Source organism: Musca domestica, unplaced genomic scaffold (genome assembly GCF_030504385.1).
Source record: "Musca domestica strain aabys unplaced genomic scaffold, Musca_domestica.polishedcontigs.V.1.1 2, whole genome shotgun sequence".
Taxonomy (NCBI): domain Eukaryota; kingdom Metazoa; phylum Arthropoda; class Insecta; order Diptera; family Muscidae; genus Musca; species Musca domestica.
The window spans coordinates 3,528,996-3,543,124 of record NW_026712249.1 but is presented as its reverse complement, the minus strand read 5'-3'; the positions used below and the strand labels follow the sequence as shown (position 1 = coordinate 3,543,124).

The window sequence follows — 14,129 nt, the reverse complement described above, 5'->3', positions numbered from 1 at the left end:
GATCTTGTCTTGATGGAAATAGTGAGATGTGCCAAGTTTGAATGGAATCGGATGTTTAATTCGCGTTTTATTAGCTTCAGAGATATTCAAACTTTTGACCCTTTGAGAGGGAGGTACCCTAAGGAATGGACCGATATATTCCATCTTCACAGCAGACCTTGAATTCATAAAAATATTGTGATGTGTGTGATTTAAAGACTATCGGACACTAACATCACATTTTATTAGATTTATAATCATTCAAAATTTTGACTCCTTGTGTGGGAGGTACTTGATGGAGTTTACCGATATTGTCCAATTTCGCACCTGACCTAGCACTGAGTTGGAGCAAAATGGGAGTGTTCTTTCTCTCCCTCAGTCATATAGCTAGAGAGGGTATATATCATTTGATACTGTCAAAACATGCCTAGTCTAAATAACGGTTTTAGACCCTAGGTCTCTTTGAACCAAATCCGTTCAGGACATTTGGAAAATACGATTTTGTCAAACCTTTTTTTTTTGTATTGTAAAACTTAGATCGAGCTCCCAACCCCCACAAAAGGTCAAAATGTTGAAAGAAAATAATGTACTCTATTGAAGGAAAAAGAATAAATCGATTTTGTGTAAAATTTGCAAATCTCGATATTTTTGTAAGTGCTCGATTAGGTGCGAATCCCTATATTGCTATAAACACAAGAAGACATATATTGGAACGTATTGGAGTCAATCTAGCGAAGTCCGTCTGTCTATTTGGCTGGTGCACAATAACTCTTGAAGGGAATATCCTATTTGGTCCAAACTATGTACATCGTAATATTTTTGTCAAACTTAGATCGACTTCGGAGATATGCTATATCGGTCCATTCCTTCTTGTACCTCCCACAAAAAGTCGACATTTTCAAAAACTATATTTTCTGCACAGAAAGAGAAATGATAATAACGATTTTGTTTCGACTTTGCAAATCCTTATATTTGCGTCAGTTCTAGGCCAGGTGCAAAAATGGATACTATCGGTCCTCCCCCTCAAAGGGTAAACATTTTGAATAATTATACATTTTATATTAATTATAAATTGAAAAAAATTATATAATTATAAATTGTGATTTAAGAATCCGATTGTCTTAAAATCTTACACATTCCAAAATTTTTATAAATCCAAAATCTTGTTTTAAGATGGAATATCTCTCTACTCCTTCTTGTACCTCCCCTACAAAGGGTCGAAAATTTGAGTACCCATTAAGCTCATAAAACGCGAAATTAACATCCGATTCCATTTAGACTTGGCACATCTGAATACTGATATCAATACAGAATCTGTTATAAAAACTGTACAGATCGGAACATTCCTACTGGTACCTCATCCACAAAGGGTCAAAGTTTTGACTATTGAAGCTCATAAAAGCGAAATTGACATCCGATTCCATTTAGACCTGATACATCACAATACTTCCATCAACACAATATCTGTTATAAAGATGGTAGAGGTCGGACTATTTCTTCTGGTACCTCCCCAAACAGGGTTCAAGATTTTTGGAAAATTTCACACTTCCAAATATTTTTGCTGACACAAGATCTGTTGTGAAGATAATATATATCTGCGAACCCCTTCTGGAACCTCATCCACAAATGGTCATAACTTCCAATGCTTATATTCTTTACAACATGCTATATTTAAATACTTCTCTTAACCTGAAATCTGATATAAGTATGTGCTATGTCGCAATTTATGATTTCGCATAAAACATGGATATAAATATTCGATTTCCTTCAAATTTTGCACATACCAATATTTTTATCCGTATTAGGTGTAATATGAAAACAAGAAATCTGGTGATTTGTCATAAAAAAATAATTTTGTCCGCCATAAAGGGAACAAAGTAGATAACAATTGTATATTTCATAAAAATAGCACAGAATAGTATATATTTCCATTTTGCAACTTTGTTTCATTGCTAAAATAATTTTTTTCAAATTTCTTGTACAAATATATCACCAGGTAATCAAGAAAAACTGATTTTTTCGCAAAAAGAAGGAGGCTTACAAGAAAAGATTTGCTAAGTAAGAATTTTAAAAATTTTGTGGGAACTTTCAGTATGAATTTGAAAAAAATACTCATACTAATACAAATTCAAATTTTCCACAAAATTCCACGTCTAAATATTTGAATGCTTTTGGTTACTACTCCCCTTCCTTAACCCTGACAATATTGTAAAATCGTAATTTTTCGCTGAAAACTTAAATGATTTACTAAAAACAGTAAATTTCTCATATTGAAACCCTCAATCAATCCCGGAAATATTTCTTAATCTCCAAACATGAATTATTTCAATTTGAAAAAACAAATGTTTCTCATAGGCGCCACTAAATCATGGCTTTTTTGTTTGTCTTTCTTTCTTTCATTTATTTTTTGCAAAGATATCTCAACATTTGAGAACTTCTCAAATATTTCAAAATATTATCTCTACGGCATTGTTGGCCGTGTTTATTTTGTTTTTGCATTTTAATTAATGTCTGCTCTAATCATAAATGGATTTGAACGAAAACCTGTCAAACTCATCACCGCATAAATAACAAATTTTAGTGTCTAAAAATACCAGGCTGGCCACATAGCCAGCAAGTCGGCCTGCCTACCTTCCAAACTGACAGTTTGAAATTAGACCGCATTTAATTTTTTTTCTTTTTTTTTTTTTTGATATTCGAATTTGGAATCGGTCGGTATTGGCAATTATGTTAATTAATTTGTTTTCTGTTGTCTGTTATCATTTTTGCATTCAAATGCAAATTAGCAAGTTTCGATCAAGTTCGTTATACTTCAAATGTTTTTATTGTTGCTCTAGCGGGTCTCTAGCGGCCAGCACCTGTATGCGTCGATCGATCGATCGATCGTCGTCTGACTGACAAACAAACCAATTAGTAGTAGAAAATAAAAAAATAAAATCTACATGATAAGGAATTTTAATTGTATATTTTATTTTGAATTTTCTTTCGGAACATATTGAAATTAAAAAAAAAATGTTATTTTCTACAAGACAATCGACATGTGGCTTCACTTGAATAGCCTTAATACATTAGAAACAGAACTTCTTTATGTGATTGAATTCTGTTGAAATGTGTCAATATTTTGTTATAGTTTATTGAAATATTTTTGAGAGACCAGAGTAAAATAGCAATTTATGATTTCTTGTTTTTTTTTTCGAAAAGCAGAGACGGGATTTCCCTATCATCAAAAGAAAAAATTAGAACAAAAACATATTTGCTAAAATATTTCTAGATAGGATTTTCCAAACTCCTAACATCGTTAATGCCGACTTAAACTGGAAGTTCACCAGGTTTTCATTTCGAAAATAATTTGATAGATACAGGATGACATAAAAATACTGCAACAAAGTCAATCGCCATAATTTTTACATTTTATTTTGAAATTTTATTGAATAAAAGCAAAAAAATGTCGGAAAAAGCATAAAATTTTAGAATAAGTTTAGATTTGTTCGAATTGATCACATTTGACACGAGTTATTGCCTTCAAACGGCCAATGAAACCGTCACACGCTGTCCGAATGTTGCTCTGCGCTATTTTGGCCCATTCCCGGCGAAGCGCTTGCCTGAGGTGATCAATACTTTGGTATGCCAACCTTGCTTTCCAAAATACTCCAGACACAATAGTCCAACGGATTGATATCCGGAGATTTTGGTGGACATAGTGCGCTGGAAATGAAGCGAGGAACCTCATTTGGTAACCATTCTTGGGCGGCGTGTGTTGAGTGCGATGGTTCTGGGTCCTGTTGGAATGTCCAAGGTCTGCAGCCAAAATGTTTGCCTGCCCAAGGCTTTAATACACCCTCCAGAATATTTTCGCGATAATATTCGGCATATATTCTGATGCCACGGTCGATTGATACGAGGGGAGAGCGACCATCAGCTGTTATGGCGGCCCACACCATCACCATGGCCGGCGCTTTAGTCCTGGTGGCCAACCGAAAGTGCACATTTTCAGTTGACCTCTTTGGCAAGTAAACACGATCATTTTGTTTGTTTACAAACTGCTGGCAACGAATGTTTTCTCATCGAAGAAAACCAAATTCGACAGTTCACCTCTTTCGGCCAATCGAAGCAACTCTTTAGCTCCTTTGAGTCTATTTTCTTTCTGTTGCTGTGTAAGTTCTTGCACTTTTTGGAATTTCAATGGCTTTACCCCGAGCTTATTTTTCAATATTTGTGATATGTCCATCTCACGAGAGATTTCTCGACAACTGCGACGCGGGTTTCGATCAAGTCGCTTCTTTACTTTTCGAACCATTTCTTCTGATGTTGCTGGTTTCTTCTGTCCACTTCCATGACTACGGTAACGAGCGATGGTACGAGACACAAAAGATTTATTCACATTTAAATGCTGGAGTACTCTAACGACATCCACTTGTAGTTTTCCAGCCGAATATAAAGAAATCATCATCACTATCACGCTTGAATTCCATCACGAATAACTTTTTTTCTGGGAAATTCTCATCAAAATGAGTTTGTATGCTTGTAAACAATATAATGAGCTGTCACAGGTATAATTCTAAGCCACTCGTCCGACAGATGTTAGACGAGTGGCTTAGAAATGACAGCAATCTGAAGTTGGTTGCAGTTTTTTCATCTCACCCTGTATATATCCAGGAACAGGGTAAGATTCTAAAACGATTTAGCGATATCTGTCTGTCCGTCTATCTATCTGTCTGTTGTAATCACCATACAACGGTACCTCCCTTTATACGGTATTTTGCTGATTTTAAAGACATTATTCACCGGATTGTATCGAATTTCGTATTTAAAGATCTTAATGGGTACTACAGCCTATGACAAAAAATTACTCATGCAGATCCTCCACCGTATAAAGGACATCATTTAAACGGTATTTTTCGGAATTTTTTGAAAATTTTCATGTTCCTTCCAAATGGTGGAGATTATCGAAAGTTCGGCCCGGCCGAACTTAGCTTTTTATACCTTACACCACAAGGTGGTCTGTCCATGTATTTTTGTAAACAAAGTACAGTTCGCATTAATTTGATTGAAATCGGTTCAGATATAGCTATAGCTCTAATATATATTGTTCATCCGATTTGTTATTTTTGTCCTCCGCAGCCCTAATATGCACTCTGCAACAACAATATTTGGGGAAATATGTTAAGGTTAAGATTTGGATATATATATATATATATATATATATATATATATATATATATATATATATATATATATATATATATATATATATATATATATATATATATATATATATATATATATATATATATATATATATATATATATATATATATATATATATATATATATATATACAATAACTTCGTCCGATTTAACTTGGATTGTGCACCAAACGTCTAATATTTGTCTAAATAGGATGGAATTTGGCACTTACGACCGAATTGAGTCTAGAAGCTAGTATGTCAAATTTGGTGAATATCGGTTCAGATATAGCTATAGCTCCCAAATATACTGTTTATCCGATTTGTTATATTTGTTACCCACAACCGTAATATGCACTCCGTAACAACGATATTCAGGGAAAAATATCAAATACTGCTCAGAAATATCTTTACCAAATTTTATCGAGATGGGTCCCGATTTGGATATAGCTCCCATATATATTTTTATCCGATGTCACCCAATACTTTTTATTACAAATTAATTATATATTTTTTTTAAATTATAACAAAGATCACATTAAGGTTCCTTAAGTCGCCTTTATCATCCTACAGTTCAATGTATGTGCATATGTCCCTATAAGGAAATCGTTTTTCAGTTTTCAGTTCATAAAAAAGCGACAGGCATTGTTCAATCAAATCACTACCGATTTGGCCTACAGATGGCCATAAAACTATGAATGGAAATCAAATGGCTATTACCAACAAAAAAAAAATGAAAATAAAATAAAATAAAAAAACAATGAATGGGGATATATTTAATGGTCATAGTTTGGACTTCCGTGTTAATATCAATGAAATTGGAAATGCATTAAAAATGAACCCTAGAACACAAGAGAGGGAGAGCGAGCGGGCGAGAAAGAATCAAAACAAAGAGAAAATCAATGCCGAACGTTGGCATTGCAGGAAATCGTGTTACCCAAATGAAGTGGAACGCTGGCTGTGGCGGCTCCTGTTCGAAATTTGTTTCCTTTCTCGGGTCACAGTTGCTGTTGCCGTTGTTGTTGTTGATGGTGTTGTTGGTGGTGGTGGTAGGACTAAAAAACTGTGAAATAAAAAATAGATGGAATTACAAACAAAAGACAAACTATAAATTGACCTTTTTGACACACATCTGCACTTCAAATCAAATGATATCATACGCCTAGGCGGACGGACGACTGGACAGACACTATATTTAATGGGCTGCTGCATGGAGGCTGTACTAAACGTGTCATTAGAAACGCTACGCCAGTTACAACATTACGTGAGTCTGTCAATGAATAATTTTTGGCCCATAATAATGGCAGTAGCAAGACACCTCACCTCAAAGCTGCGAATAGAGAGAGAGAGGGTGGGGGAAGAATCTCTTAGAAAATTTCCTATTGACCGCCCGCCCAGCTACTGGAATATTTCTCTGCGTTGGCCTGCACACACACACACGCGCGTAAATGGAATGAATTGAAATAATCCCCGACAATTCAACCGGGAGGGCGACTAAACTATCCAATAAAAAAGAATTGAAATGGAAAAAAAAAAAGATGGAATTAATTCGATGCCACGACTTCACCAAACCCATAAAAACATAAACATTAGGGGAAAAATTAAGAGTAATAAAAAAGTAACAAAAACACAACTACAACAAACGTCAACGCATAACTTCCAGATCCCGCCAGCGAGTCAAACTTCTTTCGGGTCGAACACATACCATACGATAGTTACAAACAACAGCAACACACCATACAAGTTGGGACAAAGGAAGGTGGAAAAAAACACAACGACGAACCGACAAACTGACAGAATTCCAAAATATTATTATTAGCTTGTTGTTGTTGTTGGTGGCATTTTTCCAAAATATGAAACAATGCTGACTGAAAAAAAATTTGAAGAATGAATGAATGAATTGAAGCTTATAACTCCGACTCTGAATGCCCCGAACCGACTCGAAAGAAACAAAAATTACACACTCAAATTTCTATTTTCAATTCATGCTACCAACAACAACAGCAGCAACAACAACGGCCACAACGAAATGTGAAATGTAACAAAAATAAAAGATGAAAATCACCTTTGTATTTTGAATCGGGCAATAAATGGTTACAATTATGTAAGACCACCGTTTTCTGATGATGATGGTGATGAGAATTGGAGGACAGCAAAGAAAGAAAGTAGAGTGGGTGGAGGGGGGAGAGAAAAAAGAAACAAACGGTAACTCTTCTTTGACTGATGGTTTTTTCTTCTTCTTCTTCGGCGTTTTATTGTTGTAATGCATTTGGAAAAAAGGGAGTAGGGGGTTCGGACACAGAACAATAACAATGACCACTAGTCATTTTGGAGAATAATTTATTGATGCTGTCAAATAAACAATTACGTTGCAACTGGTGTTTAGCTGATGCTTCCCCCCTGCTCGTGGGTAGCGGAGGTCATTTCGGGGGGTCAAATGGTGTCCTATACCCAGTAAAAAAAAGAAAACATATGAAATATTTTTATTTGAGTGAAGATCATTTGGGAACAGTGTTTTCAAGTAATTAATATGTAAATTAAAATTAACAAATAAATAGGCTGTGGGTTCGGTCGGGCCAAACTTTGGAATGAATTTGTCAATTTTCAAAAATAATAAAATCCGTTATATATTCTGTTAAAATCTTAAAAATACCAAGTGTGGCTGTTATATTAAGGTCTTTTGTCATAAGCCACTACAATACTCAAATGCGAAACTTAAAAAAATCGGTGCATAATGTCGCTAAAATCGTCAAAATACCGAATATCGGGAGCTACCGTTATATGGGGGCTATACGAAGACGTACACCTGCACAGACAATTTTCTGTCTTGGGTTGTATCCATTTTGAACTTCAAATACCAAATTTGAAACAATTCCGAAGAATAATGTCGCTAAAATCATCAAAATACCAAATATAGGGAGAAACCCTTATATGGGGCTAAAGCGTGAACCTACAGGACCCATTTTCAATACCAAAAGTCCTGCAGACATAATATATACATTTGAGAAAAATTTTATCAACCTACTTTATTTCGTTCGGAAGCTAGATAGATTTCCACAGACGGGTAGACGGACGGACATTGCGACATAGAATTTTATGCTGATCAAAAACATATATAATTTGTGGGGTCTCAAAAGTATATTTCGAGGTGTTAAAAACGTAATGACAAACTTAATGTATCCCCATACTATGGTGGAGGGTATACAAATTTGAAATGTATATACCACAAGGGGGAAAGATGGTCTATGCCTAATTCTGGGCGAAATTTATAAATGTTTAAATAAATGGGAGATGTGCATGAAATATATGAGTTCTTAAAGGTATTCTATAAGACAAGCAACAACGCACCAATCCGTCCGAATTGGTATGGGCAAAATTTGAAGGAAATCTATCATTTAAGGTTCTTCATATAGCCGTTACCATGCACAAAGGAAGCCCGAATATAAAGCTATGGATAATTTCAAGTATTTTCAAAAGATAACCATAACTGAGAAATACTCCTGCACAGACGGCCTAAGTAGTCGATATTTTTTTTTTTTTTTTTTTGGTTTTCTGGAACAAACCTTCATTTTATAAAATAAAAATTGTTTGAATGCTAAAATAACCACTTGACCATCGACAAATACTCCTGCAGAAATGCGGTCGTGTGGAAATTTAAAAAACACAAACATACAACTTTTTTCTCAAATTTTCTTTTCAGCAACAAGAACACTGTGCACGGTGCGGCATTAAAAACATTGCCTTGTATTGCCGCACAGCAGGTCACTGCGTGGAAAACCATATTTCACGTCACAATCAGGTGCAACTGCAATTGATTATGGCTGGGAAATGCAACCGACCAAACTCGGACATACGCATTTCACACTTCTTTTTTTCTCTCCCCCTCTCCTCAGTCTCCCTCCTTTTATTCGATCAACAATTTGGGAAAATTCTTTTGAAAGCATTGTTCGGGCGAAGAGGTAAGATTGCCAGCATTTTTGGGATCATTAGAACCACACCAGTGACATGTCAATGTATTAATAAAAAGAAGAAGAAGAAGAAAGGATTTCAATAATCATTAGCCAACCTGGTCAAATGGACAGCCTGAATTATTTTACGACACTTCTTTGTTTTATTGTCGTCCCTTGAGTTACCCTTGAGGAAGTTGCCTATTGAACACCTCACACCACAGCCACCACCACCATCATCAGCATCGATGCACCGACAACATCTTTGGATTCACTTGCTTTCAGCACACAACAGGAAGGAAGTGTCAATGCCCAGTTCATTGTTGCGAAATAACCTGCACCACCAGACAGTAGGCAATTAGGAAAAACGTCCTTTACTTAGGATGCGAATATTTGAGTTTTTGTCTTTATGGCGGATGTGATTTCCCGAGTCTTTTGTTCTGCTGGCTACTGTGTTAGGTGCCTCAAAAATATGAATGAATGAATGTTTGAATAAAATAGGGATCGTGTGAACAACCGACTTGTTTTGCTTCCACATTCATAGGTGGTCTTTGTCCCCCATAAGGACCCTTGGGAATATCGTAAGTGAAAGTTAATTTATGGACCTGCTATTGTCGTGGCAAATTAACAATTCAATTATTGCATAAATCGTTGGTCATACATGTGTCAATGATTATGGGGTCCTAAGGATTAAAAAAAATATTAAATGTATCAATTAATAAATTTCAGCAAATAAAAATCGAACCGAATTATTGAGAGAAAAAAGGGAGGAGACCTCTAACTTCAAGTAGCTTAGCTTAGCTGATAAAGCCTTTTATAAAAAAACGATATAATTAGGGACAGTAGCAATAATGTGGAGTTATACTCTAGATTTTAAGGTAGTATCCGGTTAATAATTCACTGCTCCGGAAATATAATGCTTTTGAGCGGAACTTACACATTACATTAAAAGAGCAAAAGAAGAATAAAACTACTAGGAAAAGGTCATACCAATGGTTGGACTTATATTGACATTTTTATACCCTCCACCTTGTAACATCCCTAAATATTCGTCGTAGACCACATAAAGTATATATATTCATAATCAGCATAAAATTCTAAGTCGATTTAACCATATCCGTCTGTTGAAATCACGATACAGCTTACATTATTTGACGTAGAGCGTCAAAAATTAGTAGATCAATTTGTATTGTGTCTAGGATGCTAGGATTAGATGTATCGGCCCACGTTTTGGTATAGCTCCCATATAACGGCACCTCCCGATATTCGGTACTTTGATTATTTTTGCCACTTTTTCCACGGATTAGTCTAAAAATTGGTATTTGTTTGTCGTAATGGGTTCTAGCTCCGGTGGCGAAACATTATACGTATTGGTCTACGTTATGTATAGCCGCAAATAGCGGTATTTCCCCATATTCGGTATTTTAATGATTTTTGGCACATTTTCCCATGAATATGTCTAAAAAGTTGTATTTGTGAGAATATGGAATTCATCGATTTACCCCTCGATACAACAACCATCCACCCGAACAAAAAATATACTAGGCCCTAAAGGTAATTTCCATCCCCAAGCTTTGAGCCTCACAATACCCTCAGCCATATGGCTACAGATGATGCGGCCAAAACGTGCCTCATCGAAATAACGGGTGTAGACCCCTGGTTCAAATATGTTTCAGGACCCTTAGAGTCGATCTAGGGATGTTGGTCCGTCCCTTTATATGTCTGTCTGGCTGGTGCGTTCGATAACTCTCGAAAGAAGTATCCGAATTGATCCAAACTTGATACATCGTAAAATTATTGTCAAACTTAGATCGAGTTCGGAGATGGGAATTATCGACCCAATCCATCTGGTACCTCCCCCACCAAAGGTCAACATTTCCCAGGAAATGAAAGGATCATCCAATTTTGATGATCAATGCTATGTCAGATGCGAAAATGGATTATATCGGTTAACGGAAACCCTCCCACACAAAGGGTCAAAATTTTGAATAATTATATCTCTTATAAGCATCAGACTCTCTTCAAAATTCCTTATATCCTAACAGTTTTGATAACTCAAGATCTGGTGTGAAGATAGAACATATCGATCCTCTCCTTCTGGTACCTCCTCCACAAAGAGCTGAAATTTTTAAATAAAACACTCATAAAATGCGGAATGAGCATTCTATACTCTTTAAATTTAAGAGTATTTATAAGAGGTCAACATTTTGGATAACAAAACACTCATAAAATGTGGAATGAGAAACAGATTACTTTTAAATTTTATTCATCCGAATATTTCTATCAACACAAGACTAGGTGTGAAGATTGAATATATCGGACCACTCCTTCGTGTACCTCCCCCACAACGAGGGAATAAATTTATCTCTTATAAAATACCAACTAAGCATCAGATTCTCTTCAAATAGCAAACATCTCAACATTTGTTAAACACAACATCTGAAAATGGGATATTTCGGTTCACTCCCTCTGGGGCATCCTCCACAAAGGGGTCAAAATTTGAAATAACAAAATGCTCATAAAATGCGAAATGAGCATCCGATTCTCTTTAAATTTCACTCATCCCAATATCTTTTAACATAGTGTGAATATGAAAGATATCGGCCTACCCTTTCTTATACCTCGCCCACAAAGGGTCACAATTTTAAATACTTATCTCTGTCATAACTTGGCCAATATTTGATATAAATATTACAACGTGTCAGATTTGGTCTTTCTTTGCTTTATATGATAAATCTAATAATTTTTAAACATACTGAAATGTACGTGAGATACCAGATCTAGTGGACCGAAATATTCCACTTCAACTAATACTGATAAAAAATATTGGGATGTGAAAAATTTAAAGAAAATCGAACATATATTTTTACAAGTCAGGTCAGTGATTCTATTCAAACTTGATACATCTAAATATATATATTAACCAGAGATCTGATATGTATATGGAATTTTTCTGCCCAATCCTTCTGGTACCACCCCCACAAAAGTTAAAATATCGATTGCCCATATTTCTATTAACATTAAATCATTAGTGAAGATGGGTTATATTATGTCCCTCTTTTTAGTACCTCCCCCAGAAATAGTCTACGGTTAGAAGAAGACAAATGTTAATTTATTTCCTCATTTTCTTTAAATTTCAATATTTCTCATATTTTTTATCACATGATTTTTTTTAATTTGACTTAAAATTGTAATTATAGATTTTTTAAAGCTTTTCTACACTTCTCAACACTGTGTGTTGAAGGTATTAAATACAGGTCACAATTATCGTCCTCATAGTATTTTGCATGGAGGTAGGGGTTTGGGTCAGAATTAAGTCTGTTTGTTTTTGAAGATGTGGACAAAAAAATTAAAATTTTCCTGATTTTGCAGTTGCTCTACATGTCATAATTGAAAACCAATCGACACGGAATTTTGTATAAGAAGGACAGGGAAGAAGTCTAGCATTTTGGAATACCTAATAACACGAGGGAGTGCGTAAATATTGGGCAAAGGCCTCCGATCAAAAAGCTAGGGGTAACATCTTGACAGGGATCTATAACATCATTTCATAAGCGAAATTTTCCAAATTCGATTTTGACATATTGGGGCTTTTAACATATTGAAGTGTTGCAGGGTATCACATGGTCGACCCCGCACTACTATAGTTTTTGCTTACTTGTTTTGACCATGTTTATAATGTTTAAATATGTTTTTCGTGTTTGTTTGTTCTCAGTGGAGTTTCAAATAGGTGGAATGAAGTAGTTTATCGCCCGCACTTAGGAGTTAATACAATTATCGCAGGACCAGGACATTTAAATGAAAAATTCGCGCATGACCTTCAAATGAAAAATTACACCTAGAAATTATAAAATCTGTAAAATGCATTTCTAAATTAAAAATAAAATAAAACCAGACCTTGCCTGTCAATAACTGTGAAACAATTAACTACCAAATAATAGAAAAATATGGTATTTGTTAACAAAAAAAGACCTATTTAAATACCCACACAATTCATCGATAAAAACAAAGGAAAATACATTTGAACTCATCCATTGTTGTTTTCAAAATTTAAACACAAATTGGATGCAAATATGTTTGACATGCTAGACTCTCTTTCATTACAATGGACCAAAGAGTGAGGGAGAGAGAGAGGGAGAGGCTGAGAACGAGAGTGATGACAGCAATAAACGCAATAAAGGCATCACTTTTTGTAATGGCAATTTACAGAAACGCAAATACAGAGTCCTTCCACCTTTCTTTTGTTCCTTTTGAGTTCTTTCTTTCATATGAAGTCCTTTGTACACATTGGAACAATACTCCATTGGAATCAATACTCACCCAAAAAAAGGAAAATCATTCATTCATAATGGAGTAAATCCATAATTTACATACATTTTTATTTATATATTGTAGTTATGTTTGTATGCATGTGTATATCGATTCATTTTAATAATAGATATGAATAACTTCTGTACACATCCAAAGTGATATCCTCCTTTTTCATTTCTTTCAGAACATCTTAATGGACCGATGAATTTTCCTTAAACACTCATCCATTTGAGGTAACTTACCATGAAATTCAGAAGAAATATTTTTTTCCTTTTTTCGGTTTCGAAGACAATGGAAACAAATTAAATATTTTTACATAATTATTGTTGTGCTTAGACGATAACGAATTCGACAAATTAATAAAACAATTATTTAACCTAAGATTTTGTCCATCTTTGTTTCATCGTCAAGGATGTGTATTTGCTTTGTTTGTCTCTCCATTTAGAAGTAGGTATGCATATCTTTTGGAATATTTTAAGGTTATGTGAAATTACATTTTGTGGAGTGGTTTCTGGTCGATTTGAATTTTAATTGAGGCAATGAAAAACCATGAAATTTCATGTGGGTCCAACAAATGGCTGACCTATTTTATTTTTCACCTAAACAATTATAATATTGCAAATGTTAAAATATTATATTTCCTACCGAGTGTGTGTTATTGACATCTTGCAATACAGCATTGGAAAATCTTCCAATTATGTATTTG

The 14,129-nt window shown here is 34.8% G+C and overlaps 1 long non-coding RNA gene across 1 annotated transcript in view; it reads left to right on the top strand.

Moving 5' to 3' along the window:
• The window catches only part of LOC131802153 (uncharacterized), a 152,357-nt gene extending 138,553 nt beyond the window's left edge, over nucleotides 1-13,804 (top strand). Inside the window, exon 3 of the long non-coding RNA XR_009342061.1 lies at nucleotides 13,608-13,804. This is a non-coding gene — a long non-coding RNA (uncharacterized LOC131802153). The remainder of the gene's footprint in view (nucleotides 1-13,607) is intronic.
• The last annotated feature ends 325 nt before the right edge of the window (nucleotides 13,805-14,129 follow it).